Raw genomic sequence first — 22,358 nt, forward strand, 5'->3', positions numbered from 1 at the left:
AGAGTGGTCACATAGCTGTAGGTCTCCACCATCTTGTCCACAATGTCCTCTCTGCCAGCACCCTCTAACTGGCATTTTGGGGATGGGAGAGAAGGCCCAACTGGGAGATAAACCCATCAGGCTGCTTAAGGTACCATTTAAATGTCTTCAATTCATCTTTATCCAGCTCTGTCAGAGTGGCCAGAAGCAGCTCTGCAGTAGATGTGGCCATTGTAGATCATGGAACACTAGGAAACAACAGACAAAGACTAGTGATGCTTGCCTTGAAAGGGATTTCTTTATAGTTAATATATAGTCCGTCGCACAGTGGTGTAGGCACTCTCGGGTGTGGGAGATAAGATCACTTTATTGTCGATAAAACATTTATGAAAAAAAATATGTTTTATTGTCACATACACCGAATAGATGCATTGAAATGTGTTGTTTTACAGGGTCAGCCACAGTAGTATGGCACCCCTGGACCAAATTAGGGTAAAGTGCCTTGCTCAAGGGCACATCAATAGATTTTTCACCTTGTCGGCTCGGGTATTGAACCAGCAACCTTTCGGTTACTGACCCAAAATTGAAATTTTTATTTGATTTTCAAAGAAAGGTGAGGAGACAATCGGAACTTCTCTTCTTCTTCTTTAATAACACGATGTACACAGGGAAATACACACAGGGATGATAAGGCCAGAGTATTATAAACCCGTAGATTTAGGAGGAGGTCCTACAGCAGGGCTACTCAACTATATTCTTACGGGGCCAGATGTAAAAAAGGTTAATTGCAGGGGGGCCGTACATTTTCCACATGCGCTTATTCTTCGGAAGAACTGTATAAAAAAGCAACACACACACACACCAATAAAGCACTTTTCTTTAAATGAAATGTTGCTAAAAGTAATTAGGAAAGAAGTCGAGGGCACTCAACCAGTGTGAGTTGAGGTGCAACCCAAAATTTGTATAACCATTGAAAAGGTGCAACGCTCGCTCACCATTATTTATTTTTATTTAAACAACTATTAAAAGCTTCTTGAAAGTAATTAGGTCATTTTAAAATCATCTGAAAACTAAGCATCTCAATAAATAACACAAAGATATGTCAAATCAGGTAATGCCAAATTCCAGTCTGAAGGAAGCATGCTTTGAATTAATTTCCCTCAGTCATTAGTTGCATTGTCACCCTCCCTTCTAACAAGTCCTTGTGAGCATCAGAGAGGAAAACAGAAGGCATGTAGGTGTTCCTGAGAGTCGTAGCTTTATTTTGTAGCTTAAAGGAATATTTTGTAGCTTAAACTGTTCAAACGCTAGAGACAAATCCATATGAAGAAAAAATAAATCAGAATGCCACATGGGCGCTAGAAACCGCTAAAACCCACTATAAACCAAACTATAGACAACCACCAAGTGCCAGTCTAAATTAATAAACGGGCTGGATCTGGCTCGCGGACCGCCAGTTGACTAGCCCTGTCCTGAGAGTTCCTTCTTTGATTGTCACACAAGACAGATACTTGATTGGTTAATATAGAATGGTGGGTAGGCATATGCAAAATATAAATGACGTTTGTACATAGACAGGAGAAGATGAATAATGTCTAGAAAATGTATCATAGAAACGAAGCAATCTTGCAGCTGATAATAGGCAGGCTAAACCATGGGATTTGACGAATAAGACAAACTATTTTGCAGCTGCTCGATAACGAACAACAGAGTATTATAAATCATCTTCACAACAAGTCTGTTTGCTCTTGGAAAAAGATGTGAAGAGATACATTCTCTAAGAACCACCATTGTAAGCGAATTGCATATCAGTCATCTGTCATCATGTTTATATTGCTTTCTGCCTATTTCAGCCAATTTGCCTTTCTGTCTCAGCATACATGTTGCTTTTCTTACTAAGTGTTAGTGTTTTCAGTATTATGCTGGTTATTAAAGTTTAAACAAGGATGTGTTCTTAAGGCCTCATCAGCCTGGTTATTAGTTGGTTATCATAGGTAACAGTCAATAGTTACTCAATTAATATGTCATTATTAGTACATTCCTTGCATGTTCAACCTAGGAGAGCCTGTAGTGTGTGTGTGTGTGTGTGTGTGTGTGTGTGTGTGTGTGTGTGTGTGTGTGTGTGTGTGGTCCATCCAACCTCGACCCTCTTGGCTGTGTGTGTGTGCGTGAAAGATAAATTCCTCTTCATTAGCGTATTAGTAACATTCCCCAACAATATCACTCTGTAGTGCCTATGATATTATTTAAGACAAATGTATAAAATATATAAAACGCACACATATATATATATATATATATAAATCCACTTTTAACAATTTACAGGGTAAAAGGGTAAAGACATAAAACATACATATAGCATTACACACATTGAACAATGCACATGATATACAGGTTAGTTAGTTCAGCAGACTCTTGTTCATACATGTAACAATAGGACTATGCAAAGAAAGCTCCACCTCTTGCATACTTTTGTTACGTGTACAGTACCTTCAGAAAGTATTCATACCCCTTGACTTGTCTCACCCATCTACACACAATAAATACCCCATAATAACGAAGTGAAAATATGTTTTTAGAAAATGTTGCACATTTATTGAAAATGAAATACAAAAATATCTCATTTACATAAGTATTGAACACCCCTGAGACAATACATGTTAAAATCACTTTTGGCAGCGATTACAGCTTTGAGTCTTTCTGGGTACGTCTCTAAGAGCTTTGCACACCTGGATTGTAAAATATTTGCACATTATTCTTTTTGAAATTCTTCAAGCTCTGTCAAGATGGTTGTTGATCATTGCTAGACAGCCATTTTCATGTCTTGCCATAGATTTTCAAGCCGATTTATGTCAGAACTGTAACTAGGCCACTCAGGAACATTCAATGTTGTCTTGGTAAGCAACTCCAGTTTATATTGTGTTTTAGGTTATTGTCTGGTTGAAAGGTAATTTGTCTCCCAGTGTCTGTTGGAAAGCAGACTGAAACAGGTTTTCCTCTAGGATCTTGCCTGTGCTTAGCTCTATTCCGTTTCCTTTTATTGTAAAAAAAGACAAGCATACCCATAACATGATGCTGCCACCACCATGCTTGAAAATACGAAGAGTGGTACTCAGTGATGTGTTGTGTTGGATTTGCCCCAAACATAACTCTTTGTATTCAGAACATAAAGTTAATTTCTTTGCCACATTTTTTTCAGTTTTACTTTAGTGCCTTATTGCAAACAGGATGCATGTTTTGGAATGTTTTTATTATGTACAGGCTTCCTTCTTTTCACTCTGTCATTTAGGTTAGTATTGTGGAGTAACTACAATGTTGTTGATCCATCCTCAGTTTTCACATATCACAGCCATTAAACTCTGTAACCGTTTTAAAGTCACCATTGACCTCATGGTAAAATCCCTGAGCGGTTTCCTTCATCTCCGGTAAATGAGTTAGGAAGGATGCTTGTATCTTTGTAGTGACTGGGTGTATTGATACACCATCCAAAGTGTAATTAATAACTTCACCATGCCAAAAGGGATATTCAATATCTGCTTTTTTTTTTACCCATCTACCAATAGGTGTCTTTCTTTGCGAGGTATTGGAAAACCTCCCTGGTCTTTATGGTTTAATCTGTGTTCGAAATTCACTGCTCGACTAAGGGACCTTACAGATAATTGCATGTGTGGGGTACAGGTAGCTTAGTGGTTAAGAGCGTTGTGCCAGTAACCGAAAGGTCGCTGGTTCTAATCCCCGAGCTGACTAGGTGAAAAATCTGTCGATGTGCCCTTGAGCAAGGCACTGAACCCTAATTGCTCCTGTAAGTCGCTCTGGATAAGAGCGTCTGCTAAATGACTTAAATGTAAAATGTACAGAGATAAGGTAGTCATAAAAAAATTATATTAAACACTATTATTTTACACAGAGTGAGTCCATGCAACTTATTATGTGACTTGTTAAGCAAATATTTACTCCTGAACTTATTTAGGCTTGCCATAACAAAGGGGTTTAATTCTCATTGGCTGAAGATATTTTAGATGTTTTACTAATTTTACTAATCCATTTTAAATTCAGGCTGTAACACAACAAAATGTGGAAAAAGTCAAAGGGTGTGAATACTTTTATATTTTTATCAAATAAAATAACAAGTTATTTGTCACATGCGCCGAATACAATGCAAATAGTTTGCAAGCCCTGCCACATCTAACGAGCGTCGGAGCCTGTGTAGTACAATGCAATCTTAGTCCTGTATTGACGGTTTTCCTGTTTGATGGTTCGCCGGAGGGCATTGCGGGATTTCTTATAAGCGTCCGGGTTAGAGTCGCGCTCCTTGAAAGCGGCAGCTCTACCCTTTAGCTCAGTGCGGATGTTGCCTGTAATCCATGGCTTCTGGTTGGGGTATGTACGTACAGTCAATGTGGGGACGATGTTATCGATGCACTTATTGATGAAGCCAGTGACTGATGTGGTGTACTCCTCAATGCCGTCGGAAGAATCCCGGAACATATTCCAGTCTGTGCTAGCAATACAGTCCTGTAGCTTAGCATCTGCGTCATCTGACCACTTCTGTATTGAGCGAGTCACTGGTACTTCCTGCTTTAGTTTTTGCTTGTAAGCAGGAATCAGGAAGATAGAATTATGGTCAGATATGCCAAATGGAGGGCGAGGGAGAGCTTTGTACGCGTCTCTGTGTGTGGAGTAAAGGTGGTCTAGAATTTGTTTTCCTCTGGTTGCACATTTAACATGCTGGTGGAAATTTGGTCAAATGGATTTAGGTTTCCCTGCATTAAAGTCCCCGGCCACTAGGAGTGCCGCCTCTGGATAAGCATTTTCTTGTTTGCTTATGGCCTTATACAGCTCGTTGAGTGCAGTCTTAATGCCAGCATCGGTTTGTGGTGGTAAATAGATAGCTACGAAAAGTATAGATGAAAATTCTCTTGGTAAATAGTGTGGTCTATCAATCAATCAATCAATTTTATTTTATATAGCCCTTCTTACATCAGCTAATATCTCGAAGTGCTGTACAGAAACCCAGCCTAAAACCCCAACAGCTAGTAATGCAGGTGTAGAAGCACGGTGGCTAGGAAAAACTCCCTAGAAAGGCAAAACCTAGGAAGAAACCTAGAGAGGAACCAGGCTATGAGGGGTGGCCAGTCCTCTTCTGGCTGTGCCGGGTGGAGATTATAACAGAACCATGCCAAGATGTTCAAAAATGTTCATAAGTGACAAGCATGGTCAAATAATAATCAGGAATAAATCTCAGTTGGCTTTTCATAGCCGATCATTAGAGTTTAAAACAGCAGGTCTGGGACAGGTAGGGGTTCCATAACCGCAGGCAGAACAGTTTAAACTGGAATAGCAGCAAGGCCAGGCGGACTGGGGATAGCAAGGAGTCACCACGGCCGGTAGTCCCGACGTATGGTCCTAGGGCTCAGGTCTCTCAGTTGGCTTTTCATAGCCGATCATTTAGAGTTGAAAACAGCAGGTCTGGGACAGGTAGGGGTTTCGTAGCCGCAGGCAGAACAGTTGAAACTGGAATAGCAGCAAGGCCAGGCGGACTGGGGGCAGCAGGGTGTCATCATGCCCGGTAGTCCTGACGTATGGTCCTAGGGCTCAGGTTCTCAGAGAGAAAGAGAGAACGAGAGAATTAGAGAGAGCATACTTAAATTCACACAGGACACTGGATAAGACAGGAGAAGTACTCCAGGTATAACCAACTAACCCCAGCCCCCCGACACATAAACTACTGCAGCATAAATACTGGAGGCTGAGACAGGAGCGGTCCGGAGACACTGTGGCCCCATCCGAAGAAACCCCCGGACAGGGCCAAACAGGAAGGATATAACCCCACCCACTCCGCCAAAGCACAGCCCCCGCACCACTAGAGGGATATCCCCAACCACCAACTTACAATCCTGAGACAAGGCCGAGTATAGCCCACAGAGGTCTCCACCACAGCACAAACCAAGGGGGGGGGGGCGCCAACCCAGACAGGAAGATCACGTCAGTAACTCAACCCACTCAAGTGACGCACCCCTCCCAGGGACGGCATGAAAGAGCACCAGCAGGCCAGTGACTCAGCCCCTGCAACAGGGTTAGAGGCAGAGAACCCCAGTGGAGAGGGGAACCGGCCCGGCAGAGACAGCAAGGGCTGTTCGTTGCTCCAGCCTTTCCGTTCACCTTCACACTCCTGGGCCAGACTACACTCAATCATATGACCTACTGAAGAGATAAGTCTTCAGTAAAGACTTAAAGGTTGAGACCGAGTCTGCGTCTCTCACATGGGTAGGCAGACTGTTCCATAAAAATGGAGATCTATAGGAGAAAGCCCTGCCTCCCGCTGTTTGCTTAGAAATTCTAGGGACAATTAGGAGGCCTGCGTCTTGTGACCGTAGCGTACGTATTGGTATGTACGGCAGGACCAACTCGGAAAGATAGGTAGGAGCAAGCCCATGTAACGCTTTATAGGTTAACAGTAAAACCTTGAAATCAGCCCTTGCCTTAACAGGAAGCCAGTGTAGGGAAGCTAGCACTGGAGTAATATGATCAAATTTCTTGGTTCTAGTCAGGATTCTAGCAGCCGTATTTAGCACTAACTGAAGTTTATTTAGTGCTTTATCCGGGTAGCCGGAAAATAGAGCATTGCAGTAGTCTAATCTAGAAGTAACAAATGCATGGATTAATTTTTCTGCATCATTTTTGGACAGAAAATTTCTGATTTTTGCAATGTTACGTAGATGGAAAAAAGCTGTCCTTGAAACAGTCTTGATATGTTCGTCAAAAGAGAGATCAGGGTCAAGAGTAACGCCTAGGTCCTTCACAGTTTTATTTGAGACGACTTTACAACCATCAAGATGAATTGTCAGATTTAACAGAAGATCTCTTTGTTTCTTGGGACCTAGAACAAGCATCTCTGTTTTGTCCGAGTTTAAAAGTAAAAAGTTTTCAGCCATCCACTTCCTTATGTCTGAAACACAGGCTTCTAGCGAGGGCAATTTTGGGGCTTCACCATGCTTCATTGAAATGTACAGCTGTGTGTCATCCGCATAGCAGTGAAAGTTAACATTATGTTTTCGAATAACATCCCCAAGAGGTAAAATATATAGTGAAAACAATAGTGGTCCTAAAACGGAACCTTGAGGAACACCGAAATGTACAGTTGATTTGTCGGAGGACAGACCATTCACAGAGACAAACTGTCTACAGCTTATCATGAGATACTCTACCTCAGGCGAGCAAAACCTCGAGACTTCCTTAATATTAGAATTTGTGCACCAGCTGTTATTTACAAATATACACAGACCGCCACCATATCATCATATTTGAATATGTTTTATTATACTTTTATTGTGTACTACTAGACCATATGGGTTGAAATGTTTTGTTTTTTCTCAGACATAAATAAACAATTCCAGGTGAAAGCCAAAGGTCATAGCTTTCTAGGGGGGGGAAACATTACTACATTTTAAAAATATTGCTCTCTCGCTAGATTGATGACTAAAGCCATAGCGAAACAGTGCAAAACGGCTGTCAGCTCAACTGGTTTTAACCAGTATTTACACTTACATGTCCCAGGTGAAATAGTGTCTGATACAGTGGGTCCTAGCCCTTTATTTCCATCCACTATACTGAAACCACAGTATATAGGACCCTTACCTTTTTTAATTCCCATTGACAGACAGAACATGCCACATCATTGAAGTTTTGATCAAAGACAATGTGTGCATTGTGTAACAGGCATCTGTGTATCATTCTAGTTGGGCTACTGATTAACCTCACCCCCCAGGAAGTCTGGTAGCATATTGACAAAGCATCTCAGAGTAGGAGTGCTGATATTAGATCAGTTTTGCTTTTCAGATCATAATGAATAACATTATATGGACAGGGAGGACCTGATCCTAGCTCAGCATTCCTACTCTGAGACGGTTTATGAATAGGCTGCGGTGCACAAGGATAATGATCACCTTTAGAGCAAACAAATGCAGTCAAAGTCAAGTAAATTTGATTGCACCAGCTACACCAGGTCAGTTAAGTCATAGGTTGTAATACATAATCACTTTTATAAGTGAGGTTACAAATTGCAACATTGCTACAAATTATATAGGGTATAGCCATGGACGTTGGACATTGGACATGTCAAAAATACATCTGTAACTATTATTAGCCTACTGTGTTTAATAAGACAATGTCAAGTAATTGATCAACATTTTTAAAAGTAATTGTAACAGTCATTAAAATGCTGATCATGTTTTGGAACAGTGTTTTCACCTAGGGCACAGAGTTTTCAAATTTAATTCGCTGTGTGCAATGGTTCGAGGGCAGCTGCAGCAAAGCGTGCGGTCGTCACTCGTTACCACAGCCACAAAGTCATAAATCCCGCCTATTTCTACAGTTTATCTTCTTAAAATCTGATTTTAAACCTAACCCTAACCTCACTGCTAACCTTATGCCTGACCCTAACCTTAAATTAAGAAACATTTTTTTTCATGAATTTTGACAAGTGCCAATATTGACGTTGTGGCTGTGGTAACTAGTGATCACATTTATAGAAAATTAAATAGGCCTACATAATTATCTCATTTACATTATTCACACTACTGAGTAAATACTTTGTAGAAGCACCTTTGGCAGCGATTACAGCTGTGAGTCTCTAAGAGCTTTCCACACCTGGATTGTGCAACATTTGCCCAAATTGGTTGTTGATCATTACTAGACAACCATTTTCAGGTCTTGCCATAGATTTTCAAGTAGATTAAAGTCAAAACTGTAACTTGGCAGGAACATTCACTGTCTTCTTGGTAAGCAACTCCAGCGTAGATTTAGCCTTGTGTTTTAGGTTATTGTCCTGCTGAAAGGGGAATTCATCTCCCAATGCCTGGTGGAAAGCAGACTGAACCAGGTTTTCCTCTAGGATTTTGCCTGTGCTTAGCTCCATTCCGTTTCTTTTTCATCCTGAAAATCCCCCAGTCCTAAACGATTACAAGCATACCCATAACATGACGCAGCCACCACTATTGTCACGGATCCCCCCGGTACTGCTGCTCATTCCGTTCACCAGCTCCGGAGGTCTACATCACCGGTCTTCTAGGCGTCACTGACCTGGATCATTACCACCAACCCCGGACTGTCTTGTCTCATTACGCACACCTGGTTCCCATTTCCCCTGATTAGCATGTGTATATATGTGCCCTCTGTTCCACATTGTCCTTGTCGATTATTGTCCGATGTCCGTTGGTCTCGTGAGTACCGTGTATTGTGCTCTTGTTTTTACAGGTCTCGTCCCGTGTATTGTTTAGAGGTTTACACCTCGCTCTTTTGTTTGGGAACCATCCCTGTGTTATATACGTGCTTGTTTTGGGCTTCGTCCCCATCGTTTTGTATGACGTACCTGGTGTTGGGTGGAGTAATACAAAAAAATAATACGTATTCCTGCGCCTGTCTTCTAATCATTATTCAACGTGACAGAATAATCGACCCAGCAAATTGGAGACAGTGGGAAAGGCCGAGCTGGCAACCATCTTAGAGACAGTCCAGCATCATGAGGACTGTCTCTCCAGACTCTGCAGCGCCATGGACAGCGTGCTGGCAACCATCCTGCGTTTGGAGAGGAATGTGCAGTCCCTCCAGTCTCCAGCACCGGTTCTGGCACCAGCCCCCACACCACCACTACCTGCCTCCGTCCCATCTGAGCCAGTCCGCGGAATACCCCTGTCCCTGCCGGAGCGCTTCGATGGTGCGCCAGTGAGATGCAAGGGATTCCTTCTGCAATGCGACCTGTACCTTGCTCGCTACGCTGAGGCTGTCTCCAGGAGAGACAGGGTTGCCATAGTCATCTCGGCACTGACCGGAAGGGCCCTGGACTGGGGTGCCGCGGTCTGGGAAACGGGCGAGTCCTACGAGCGCTTCACCCTCCTCTTCCGGTCGGTGTTTGATCATCCTGTGGAGAGCCGAGAGGGTGGTGAGCGTCTATGCCGACGACGCCAGGGATCTAGGACCGCCTCGGAGTTCGCCCTGGAGTTCCGGACCATCGCGGCCTCCACCAGATGGAACAAGTTGGCTCTGGTCACCGTTTTCCGCAGTGGACTGCAGGAGGACGTACATAGAGAGTTAGCCTGCCGTGATGACAACCTGTCACTCGACCAGCTCATCCGCATGGTGATCCGGTTGGACAACCTCCTGCGGTCCCGACGAAGACCTGCGCGGAATCTGGAGCCCATGGCTACACCTGCTCCGTGGCCAGAGCCGATGGAGGAGGGCTCTGCACGTTTGCCCGAGGTAGAGCGTAGGAGAAGGAGGAATCTGGGCTTCTGCTAGTATTGTGGAGAAAGGGGTCATTTCTCCCCGACCTGCCCTCTATCCACTAATAGGCGAGGAGGTGACAAGCTAGGGAATTCCCCTGCTCCAACCCAGGTAGGATGCAAGATCTCCTCTCCTTTTCTGTCAACTCAACCAGTGTGTTTTTCCATTAAATTCCCTGAAAACCCTAGCCCCTCACTCCCGCTAGCTCTGATTGATTCCGGAGCAGCCAGGAATCTTTTAGATAGATAGGGCACTGGCCACTGCATTACGCATTCCTTTGGTTCCCCTACAGTCACCCATTCCTGTTCGAGCCCTGGATAATCATACAATAGGGACGGGGCTCGTACATCACATCACTGTTCCCGTTTCTCTGCTGACCCATGACAATAATTTAGAACAGATCACCTTTTTGATTATAGACACCTCCACGCACCCCGTTGTTTTAGGTCTCCCATGGTTGAGTTGGCATAACCCTGTTATTTCCTGGTCTGAGAGGAGACTGCTGGGTTGGTCGCAGGAGTGTCAGGGGAGGTGTGTCGCGGTGTCTAGACAATCTAGTGCGCATTTGTGCAGGCGACGAATGGAAGACGGTATTTTCCACGGACTTTTTCTACTGCACCCCGTCCCATGCCCTATGCCTGTCTAATGCTGCTTCAGTCTTACAGGCCGTTATTAACTAAGTGTTTCGGGACATGCTGGGATGGGGTGTAGTTTATATAGACAACATTTTGGTCTATTCTGCTGACCGAGCCCAGAATGTCTCGTTAGTCAGGTCTGTGCTGGGAAGACTGTTGGAGCATAACCTATATGTTAAACAAGAAAAATGTTTGTTTTTCCAGCGGTCCGTGTCCTTTTTGGGCTACCTCATATCCACAGAGGGAGTGGAGATGGAGGAGCAACGCGTCAGCGCATTCAGGTCATGGCCCATCCCCAACTCCGTGAAAGCAGTCCAGCGATTCCTGGGGTTCGCCAACTATTTCTGGAGGTTCATCCGGGGTTCAGCACGGTGGTCGTGCCTCTTACCTCCCTGCTGAGAGGAGGTCCCCAGCGGCTTCGTTGGACGGCGGAGGCGGTGAGGGCATTCGAGACGCTTCACCACGGCTCCCGTGCTGGCACATCCCGACCCCTCACTCCCTTTCATCGTCGAGGTGGATGCCTCCGAAGTAGGAGTCGGGCAGTGCTGTCCCAGCGCACCGGAACCCCTCCAAAACTACGACCTGCGCCTTCTACTCCAAGCAACTTAGCCCTGCCCAGAGGAACTACGACGTAGGGGACCAGGAACTCTTGGCGGTCAAGAAGGCTCTGAAGGCGTGGAGGCACTGGCTGGAGGGGTCCAAACACCCTTTCCTGGTGTGGACAGACCACTGCAACCTGGAGTACATCAGGGCAGCGAAGAGTCTAAACCCGAGACAGGCCAGGTGGGCTCTAATCTTCGCCAGGTTCCAATTCATGCTTTCCTATAGGCCAGGCTCTAAAACGTGAAGGCGGACGCCCTGTCTCGCCTCTGTGACGCAGAGGAGAGGCAGAGAGAGGAGACCCCCCATCATCCCTCCATTCCGTATCATCGCACCAGTGGTGTGGGACGTGGATGCCGACATACAGCAGGCCCTGCATACGGAACCCGCACCTGCACAGTGCCCGGAGAACCGCGCCTACGCGCCCACGGGTGTGTGTGACCGCCACCTATGTCGGGTCATCCTGGGATAGGCCGTACCATCGCCTGCCTGACTGAGAAGTACTGGTGGTCCACCTTGGCTAGGGATGTCCGGGTTTACGTCTCTTCCTGCTCCATCTGTGCCCAGTCAAAGACACCCAGACACCTCCCTTATGGAAAGCTCCTTCCCCTGCCGGTTCCATAACGACCCTGGTCTCATCTCTCGGTGGACTTTGTCACTGACCTTCCCCACTCCCAGGGGAACACCACCGTTCTCGTTGTTGTGGACCGGTTTTCCAAAGCTTGTCGCCTCCTTCCTCTGCCTGGGCTCCCGTCGGCCATGCAAACCGTGGAGGCTCTTTTTACGCACGTCTTCCGGCACCAAGGGATCCCAGAGGACATTGTGTCAGACCGTGGCCCTCAGTTCACCTCAGGCATATGGAAAGCGTTCATGGAACGCCTGGGGGTCTCGGTCAGTCTCACATCTGGGTACCGTCCTCAAGCTAATGGACAGGTAAAAAGGGTCAATCAGGAAGTGGGCATGTTCTTGAGGTGTTACTGTGTTGTCTGTAAAGTGGGGCACATAATGAAGAGGAGGGCAACAAGGAATTCAAAATGGCTACAAGGATGGATGTGCAGGAGTCAGGGCTTTGGGTCACGGGGTCTGGGATCCTGGGTGCCTCACCGGATGGTCTGGTGGGCACCACAGCAGTGGTGGAGGTCAAGTGTCCCTATGGTGCAAGGGACTTTACCATTGAGAAGGCAGTGAAGTTGAAGAATTTCTATATCAAGGAGGGAGGGTCTTACAGCCTCCGTGAAGTCCATCCTTACTGGCACCAGGTCCAAGGTCAACTCCACATCACTGGAAGGGACACCTGCTTCTTTGTTGTTCGGACCACCAAAGCCTCCATCCCCATCCAGCATGACGACCTCTGGCAGACTTATATTGTCTATCTCTGATAAGCTACCCAGGAAAGATAACTAATAATGTAAGCATACTGTGTCCAAAATAAGCATAATAAGTATATAGGTTATAGGTTGAGAGCTTTTGTGAAAGAGCACAGTTAGAAAGATATGGTCTGACATATAGAAGCAAACCGGATGGACATCATGAAAATGATCGGAGAGGTTGAGGGTAGAGGAAGTTCAGGAGTAAAAACAAACAAAATATAATTATTGTAAAATTGACTGTGTCCATAAAATGTATATAGTATGTATAAGCTGGAAGTAGAGGCCTAAGCGTTGTTGTTCACTAGTTTACTCCAATTAGGGAAGGGGTGGTGGGATTGGAAGATAATAAAGGGAAATAACACATTTTTAAAGGATGTGTATGTGTGCATGTGTGTATGTATGTGTATGTATGTGTATTACATTTACATTACATTTTTACATTTACATTTTAGTCATTTAGCAGACACTCTTATCCAGAGCGACAATGTGTGTATGTATGTATGTATGTATGTATGTATGTATGTATGTATATATATATATATGCATATATATATTTGCGAGGGGGAAAAAAACATATGGGGGATTGGAAGTGATGCAGACAATTACATTGATGGAAGTTACAATCTATCTGCAATATTAAAGCTGATCTACTTTCTTGGGGACCTGAATATTGACTGGTTTTCATCAAGCTGTCCGCTCAAGAGGAAGCTTCTCACTGTAACCAGTGCCTGTAATCTGGTTCAGGTTATTAATCAATTTACCAGGAACAAGATCATCCACATGTATCGATCACATTTTTACTAATACTTTTTCTAAAGCTGTATCCGTACCCATTAGATGCAGTGATTACAATATAGAGGCTATATCCAGGAAAGCCAAAGTTCCAAAAGCTGGGCCTAAAATAGTGTATACCAGATCATACAAAATATTTTGCTGTGACTCTTATGTGGATGATGTAAAAAATATTTGTTGGTCTGCTAGACGCTGTACTTGATGAATTTATGAAATTGCTTCTTCCAATTATTGATAAACATGCACCTGTTAAGAAACTGACTGCTAGAACTGTTAAGACTACATGGATTGATGAGGAATTGAAAAACTGTATGGTTGAAAGAGATGGGGCAAAAGGAGTGGCTAGTAAGTCTGGCTGAACATCTGACTGGCTGACTTATTGCAAATTGAGAAATTATGCGACTAAACTCAACAAAAAGAAGAAGAAACTGTATTATGAAGCCAAGATCAATGGTATAAATGATGGAGAAAAAAAACATTGGAGTACTTCAAATGAAATTATGGGCAGAAAGACAAATTCAACTCCATCTTGCATCAAATCAGATGGCTTATTCATCACAAAACCATTTGATATTGGCAATTATTTTAATGATTAATTCAATGGCAAAGTGGGCAGACTTAGGTAGCAAATGCCAACAACGAACAGTGAGCCATACTACTCATGCATAAAAAAATATTAATAATGGGGGGTGAGGATTCAACACGGCTATTTAAAGATGTGTTCCGAGGCCTCTCTGCTAAGGGTTGATACTCTTATGTTTTAACCTTTTATCTATCAAAACGAGTACACACTCTGCACATCTACTGGCTCTAGCAACATTTGGGTGGCATTCTTGGATAGGTCTGGAACTGGGAAAGCGAGATGAAACGGTAAACAAGAAGACACAACGAAGACTAGCAACAACGTTATGGATGCTAATGTTATGGAGATGCTAGTCACCATTCGCGCAGAAATGGCTACACTACGCTCTGATTTCATGACCGAACTTCGTTCCTCTGTGTCAAGTCTACGAGCTGAAATTATGACAAAAGTCCTGTCAACTATGGTGACACTACAAACAACTGTCGCGACACAAACCCAAAAAATAAAGGATATGGAAACGTAGTTGACCGACATCGATAAGCGGTTTACCGAATTGGGAGACCAAAAACGACGGGCTTACCTCAGAGAACGTGAAGCTAAAGGTTAGTCTAGATGAACAGGAAAAACGTTCCCGGAGACAGAACATACGTGTGGTCAGAATCCCAGAATGGACGGAAGGGCGCTACTACCAGACCTCATTAAACCTGATCAGACTGGCTTTGTCAAATCCAGATTTGGAACGGACAATGTGACACGTGCTTTGAATATCATAAACCACCTTGGCAGATTTAAAGATCCTGCACTCATTGTCTCTTTCAATGCCGAAAAGGCCTTCGATAGAGTTCAGTGGAAATTCTTGTTATCGATCAATGACAAATCTCCTGGCATTGACAACTTAGATGGAAAGCTACTGAGGATGGTAGATAACTCTATAGCCACCCCTATTGGTCATATCTTTAATCTGAGCCTAGAGGAAAGTCTTTGTCCTCAGGCCTGGAGGGAAGCCAAAGTCATTCCGCTACCAAAGCGTGGTAAAGCGGCCTTTACTGGTCCAGCTCTTAGCAAACTGTTGGAAAAAATGGTGTTTGACCAAATACAATGCTATTTCTCTGTAAACAAATTAACAACAGACTTTCAGCATGCTTATAGAGAAGGGCAGTCAACATGTACTGCACTGACACAAATGACTGATGATTGGTTGAACTAAATTAAGAAGAAGAAGATTGTGGTAGCTGTACTGTTAGATTTCAGTGCAGCCTTTGATATTATTGACCATAACCTGTTGTTGAGAAAACGGACACTACCAATCAAAAGTTTGGACACACCTACTCATTCAAGGGTTATTCTTTATTTTTACTAAACTCAGCAAAAAAAGAAACGTCCCTTTTTCAGGACCCTGTCTTTCAAAGATAATTCGTAAAAATCCAAATAACTTCACATATCTTCATTGTAAAGGGTTTAAACACTGTTTCCCATGCTTGTTCAATGAACCATAAACAATTAATGAACATGCACCTGTGGAACGGTCGTTAAGACACTAACAGCTTACAGACGGTAGGCAATTAAGGTCACAGTTATGAAAACTTAGGACACTAAAGAGGCCTTTCTACTGACTCTGGAAAAACACCAAAAGAAAGACGCCCAGGGTCCCTGCTCATCCGCGTGAACGTGCCTTAGCCATGCTGCAAGGAGGCATGAGGACTGCAGATGTAGCCAGGGCAATATATTGCAATGTCCGTACTGTGAGACGCCTAAGACAGCGCTACAGGGAGACAGGACGGACAGCTGATCGTCCTCGCAGTGGCAGACCACGTGTAACAACACCTGTACAGGATCGGGACACATTATTCAATTTCTGTTAGTCACATGTCTGTGGAACTTGTTCAGTTTATGTCTCAGTTGTTGAATCTTGTTATGTTCATACACATATTTACATATGTTAAGTTTGCTGAAAATAAACGCAGTTGACAGTGAGAGGACGTTTCTTTTTTTGCTGAGTTTATTTTCTACATTGTAGAATAATCGTGAAGACATCAAAACGAGGAGATAACACATATGAAATCATGTAGTAACCAAAAAAGTGTTAAACAAATCAAAATATATTTTATATTTGAGATTCTTCAAAGTAGCCACCCTTTGCCTTGATGACAGCTTTGCACACTCTTGGCATTCTCTCAACCAGCTTTACCTGGATTGCTTTTCCAACAGTCTTGAAGGAGTTCCCACATATGCTGAGCACTTGTCGGCTGCTTTTCCTTCACTCTGAGGTCCAACTCATCCCGAACCATCTCAATTGGGTTGAGATCGGGTGATTGTGGAGGCCAGGTCATCTGATGCAGCACTCCATCACTCTCCTTCTTGGTCAAATAGCCCGTAGACAGCCTGGAGGTGTGTTTTGGGTCATTGTCATGTTGAAAAACAAATGAAAGTCCCACTAAGCGCAAACCAGATGGGATGGCGTATTGCTGCAGAATGCTGTGGTAGCCATGCTGGTTAAGTGTGCCTTGAATTCTAAATAAATCACAGACAGTGTCACCAGCAAAGAATCCCCACACCATCACACCTCCTCCTCCATGCTTCATGGTGGGAACCACACATGCGGAGATCATCTGTTCACCTACTCTGCGTCTCACAAAGACACGGCGTTTGGGACCACAAATTTCAAATTTGGACTCATCAGACCAAAGGACAGATTTCCACTGGTCTAATGTCCATTGCTCATGTTTCTTGTCCCAAGCAAGTCTCTTCCTATTATTGGTGTCCTTTAGTAGTGGTTTCTTTGCAGCAATTCGACCATGAAGGCCTGATTCACGCAGTGTCCTCTGAACAGTTGATGTTGAGATACAGTTGAAGTCGGAAGTTTACATACACTTAAGTTGCAGTCATTAAAACTAGTTTTTCAACCACTCCACATATTTCTTGTTAACAAACTATAGTTTTGGCAAGTCGGCAAGTCGGTTAAAAATATTTTTTTTCTCCAGAAAATCACATTGTAGGATTTTTAATGCATTTATTTGCAAATTATGGTGGAAAATAAGTATTTGGTCAATAACAAAAGTTTCTCAATAATTTGTTATATACCCTTTGTTGGCAATGACACAGGTCAAACGTTTTCTGTAAGTCTTCACAAGGTTTACACACACTGTTGCTGGTATTTTGGCCCATTCCTCTATGCAGATCTCCTCTATAGCAGTGATGTTTTGGGGCTGTCGCTGGGCAACACAGACTTTCAACTCCCTCCAAAGATTTTCTATGGGGTTGAGATCTGGAGACTGGCTAGGCCACTCCAGGACCTTGAAATGCTTCTTACGAAGCCACTCCTTCGTTGCCCGGGCGGTGTGTTTGGGATCATTGTCATGCTGAAAGACCCAGCCACGTTTCATCTTCAATGCCCTTGCTGATGGAAGGAGTTTTTCACTCAAAATCTCACGATACATGGCCCCATTCATTCTTTCCTTTACACGGATCAGTCGTCCTGGTCCCTTTGCAGAAAAACAGCCCCAAAGCATGATGTTTCCACCCCCATGCTTCACAGTAGGATTGGTGTTCTTTGGATGCAACTCAGCATTCTTTGTCCTCCAAACACGACGAGTTGAGTTTTTACCAAAAAGTTCAATTTTGGTTTCATCTGACCATATGACATTCTCCCAATCCTCTTCTGGATCATCCAAATGCACTCTAGCAAACTTCAGACGGGCCTGGACATGTACTGGCTTAAGCAGGGGGACACGTCTTGCACTGCAGGATTTGAGTCCCTGGCGGCGTAGTGTGTTACTGATGGTAGGCTTTGTTACTTTGGTCCCAGCTCTCTGCAGGTCATTCACTAGGTCCCCCCGTGTGGTTCTGGGATTTTTGCTCACCGTTCTTGTGATCATTTTGACCCCACGAGGTGAGATCTTGCGTGGAGCCCCAGATCGAGGGAGATTATCAGTGGTCTTGTATGTCTTCCATTTCCTAATAATTGCTCCCACAGTTGATTTCTTCAAACCAAACTGCTTACCTATTGCAGATTCAGTCTTCCCAGCTTGGTGCAGGTCTACAATTTTGTTTCTGGTGTCCTTTGACAGCTCTTTGGTCTTGGCCATAGTGGAGTTTGGAGTGTGACTGTTTGAGGTTGTGGACAGGTGTCTTTTATACTGATAACAAGTTCAAACAGGTGCCATTAATACAGGTAACTGGTGGAGGACAGAGGAGCCTCTTAAAGAAGAAGTTACAGGTCTGTGAGAGCCAGAAATCTTGCTTGTTTGTAGGTGACCAAATACTTATTTTCCACCATAATTTGCAAATAAATTCATTAAAAATCCTACAATGTGATTTCCTGGAGAAAAAAAATCTCAATTTGTCTGTCATAGTTGACGTGTACCTATGATGAAAATTACAGGCCTCTCTCATCTTTTTAAGTGGGAGAACTTGCACAATTGGTGGCTGACTAAATACTTTTTTTCCCCACTGTATATATATATACACACATTTTACATTTTAGTCATTTTTAGCAGATGTTCTTATCCATACTTTTTTTTCCTTTTTTTTTTTCTCATACTGGCCCCCTGTGGGAATCAAACCCACAACCCTGGCTTAACCTGAAAGGCCGCTCAGCAAGGAAGAAGCCACTGCTCCAAAACCGCCATAAAAAAGCCAGACTACAGTTTGCAAATGCACATGGGGACAAAGATCGTACTTTTTGGAGAATTGTCCTCTGGTCTGATGAAACAAAAATAGAACTGTTTGGCAATAATGACCATCGTTATGTTTGGAGGAAAAAGGCGAAGGCTTGCAAGCCGAAGAACACCATCCCAACCGTGAAGCACGGGGGTGGCAGCATCATGCTGTGGGGGTGCTTTGCTGCAGGAGGGACTGGTGCACTTCACAAAATAGATGGCATCATGAGGAAGGAAAATTATGTGGATATATTGAAGCAACATCTCAAGACATCAGTCAGGAAGTTAAAGCTTGGTCACAAATGGGTCTTCCAAATGGACAATGACCACAAGCATACTTCCAAAGTTGTGGCAAAATGGCTTAAGGACATTAAAGTCAAGGTATTAGAGTGGCCATCACAAAGCCCTGACCTCAATCCTATAGAACATTTGTGGGCAGAACTGAAAAAGCGTGTGCGAGCAAGGAGGCCTACAAACCTGACTCAGTTACACCAGCTCTGTCAGGAGGAATGTGCCAAAATTCACCCAACTTATTGTGGGAAGCTTGTCGAAGGCTACCCGAAACATTTGACCCAAGTTAAACAATTTAAAGGCAATGCTACCAAATACTAATTGAGTGTATGTAAACTTCTGACCCACTGGGAATGTGATGAAAGAAATAAAAGCTGAAATAAATAATTCTCTCTACTATTATTCTGACATTTCACATTCTTAAAATAAAGTTGTGATCGTAACTGACCAAGACAGGGAATTTTTACTAGGATTAAATGTCAGGAATTGTGAAAAGCTGAGTTTAAATGTATTTGGCTAAGGTGTATGTAAACCTCCGACTTCAACTCTATGTCTGTTACTTGAACTCTGTGAAGCATTTATTTGGGCTGCAATCTGAGGTGCAGTTAATTGCCGATTTCTGAGGCTGGTAACTCTAATGAACTTAACCTCTGCAGCAGAGGTAACTCTGGGTCTTCCTTTCCTGTGGCAGTCCTCATGAGAGCCAGTTTCATCATAGAGCTTTATGGTTTTTGCGACTGCACTTGAAGAAACTTTCAAAGTTCTTGAAATCTTCTGGATTGACTGACCTCCATGTCTTAAAGTAATGATGGACTGTCGTTTCTCTTTGCTTATTTGAGCTGTTCTTGCCATAATATGGACTTGGTCTTTTACCAAATAGGGCTATCTTCTGTATACCAACCCTACCTTGTCACAACACAACTGATTGGCTCAAACGCATTAAGAAGGAAAGTAATTCCACAAATCAACTTTTAAGAAGGCACACCTGTTAATTGAAATGTATTCCAGGTGACTACCTCATGAAGCTGGTTGAGAGAATGCCAAGAGTGTGCAAAGCTGTCATCAAGGCAAAGGGTGGCTATTTTGAAGAATCTCAAATATAAAATATATTTCGATTTGTTTAACACTTTTTTGGTTACTACATGATTCCATATGTGTTATTTCATAGTTTGATGTCTTCATGATTATTCTACAATGTAGAAAATAGTAAAAATAAAGAAAACCCTTGAATGAGTAGGTGTGTCCAAACTTTTGTCTGGTACTGTATGTGTTATCGCTTTTCAACCTCTGCTATATTGTGGATTCAGAGCTATCTATTTAATAGAACTCAAAGGGTTTTCGTTAATGGAAGCTTCTCTAATGTCAAAAATGTAAAGTGTGGTGTACCGCAGTGCATCTCTTTTCTATTTTTACCAATGACCTGCCACTGGCATTAATCAAAGCATGTGTATCCATGTATGCTGATGATTCAACCATATACGCATCAGCAACCACAGCTAACGAAGTCACTGAAACCCTTAACAAAGAGTTGCAGTCTGTTTTGGAATAGGTGGCCAGTAATAAACTGGTCCTGAACATCTCTAAAACTAAGAGCATTGTATTTGGTACAAATCATTTCCTTAGTTCTAGACCTTAGTTGAATCTGGCAATGAATTGTGTGGCTGTTGAACAAGTTGAGGAGACTAAATTACTTGGTGTTACCTTACATTGTAAACTCTCATGGTCAAAACATATAGATTCAATGGTTGTAAAGATGGGAGAGGTCTGTCCGTAATAAAGATATGCTTTTTTGACACCACACTCCAAAAAGCAAGTCCTGCAGGCTCTAGTTTTGTTTTATCTTGATCATTGTCCAGTCGTGTGGTCGAGTGCTGCCAGGAAAGGCCTAGTTAAGCTGCAGCTGGCCCAGAACAGAGTGGGCTGTCTTGCTGTTCATTGTAATTAGAGGGCTAATATAAATACTATGCATGCCAGTCTCTCTTTGCTAAGAGTTGAGGAGAGACTGACTGCATCACTTCTTCTTTTTATAAGAAACATTCATGTGTTAAATCCCAAATTGTTTGCATAGTCAACTTACACACAGCTCTGACACACACTTACCCCACCAGACATGCCACCAGGGGTCTTTTCACAGTCCCCAAATCCAGAACAAATTCAAGAATGCATACAGTATTATATAGAGGCATGATTGCATGGAACTCCCTTCCATCTCAGATTGCTCAAATAAACAGCAAACCTGGTTTAAAAAAACCAGATAAAACAACACCTGACGGCACAACGCCTCTCCCCTATTTGACCTAGATAGTTTGTGTGTATGTATTGATATGTAGGCTACGTGAGCCTTTTATAAATTGATGTAGTTCTGTCCTTGAGCTGTTCTTGTCTATTAATGTTCTGTATTATGTCATGTTTCATGTTTTGTGTGGACCCCAGGAAGAGTAGCTGCTGCTTTCGCAACAGCTAATGGGTATCCTAATAAAATGCAGTACATGTTTTCAGGGAAACAAATGGTTGAAAAATATTACACAGTTCATACACACACTAGGCTCCTAGAATAGGTTATATTAAATACAAGTTTTGCACAAAGCAGCCAACTAAAGTTATGTAGTTAACTTTATCATGGGCACATTGGGAATTTATATCTGTGATGGTCAAATTATTTCTTACCCTCTGTGTCTTACTTGCTGAAGGCCCCAGTCATTCCTGTCTGTACCTGAACAATTAATAAAGATCATACACAAACAATAGGCTCCCAGAATAGGTTATATTACATACAAGTTTTGCTCAAATCAGCCAACTAAAGTAATGTAGTTAACGTAAGTTCAATCACAAAGGCTGGTCTGAGTGCATCTCCTCACAGTTTCATTCAGTAGCACAACACAATTCACATTGCATTTTATCATGGGCACAGTGGGAATTGTTATCTGTGATGTTTAAATTATTTCTTACCCCCTTTGTTGTGTGGAGCTTCCTTTTCTGGTTAATGCAAGATGGGAGAGACATCACTTCCAGCAGATATCCTTGCTGAGGGTGGCGTTGATCATGCACTGCTTCTCATGGGGTGAGCCTGATGTTCCACATGTCACGCTTCATGTCTAAAACATGGGGAAAAGGGGACATAAAGTCAAAATTGATAGGGGGATCGTCTGAAAGGGACTGACATGCAGGG

The 22,358-nt window shown here is 43.2% G+C and overlaps 1 long non-coding RNA gene across 1 annotated transcript; it reads right to left on the minus strand.

The window, feature by feature from the left end:
* Positions 1-151: 151 nt before the first annotated feature.
* Positions 152-22,217, minus strand: LOC311131504. The gene is made up of 3 exons (XR_014613430.1): positions 22,139-22,217; positions 21,857-21,902; positions 152-227 (listed from the first exon to the last, which is right to left on the minus strand). It is a non-coding gene; the product is annotated as an uncharacterized lncRNA (long non-coding RNA).
* Between the last annotated feature and the right edge of the window lie 141 nt (positions 22,218-22,358).

Source organism: Coregonus lavaretus, assembly GCF_964263955.1.
Source record: "Coregonus lavaretus genome assembly, chromosome: 6".
NCBI lineage: Eukaryota > Metazoa > Chordata > Actinopteri > Salmoniformes > Salmonidae > Coregonus > Coregonus lavaretus.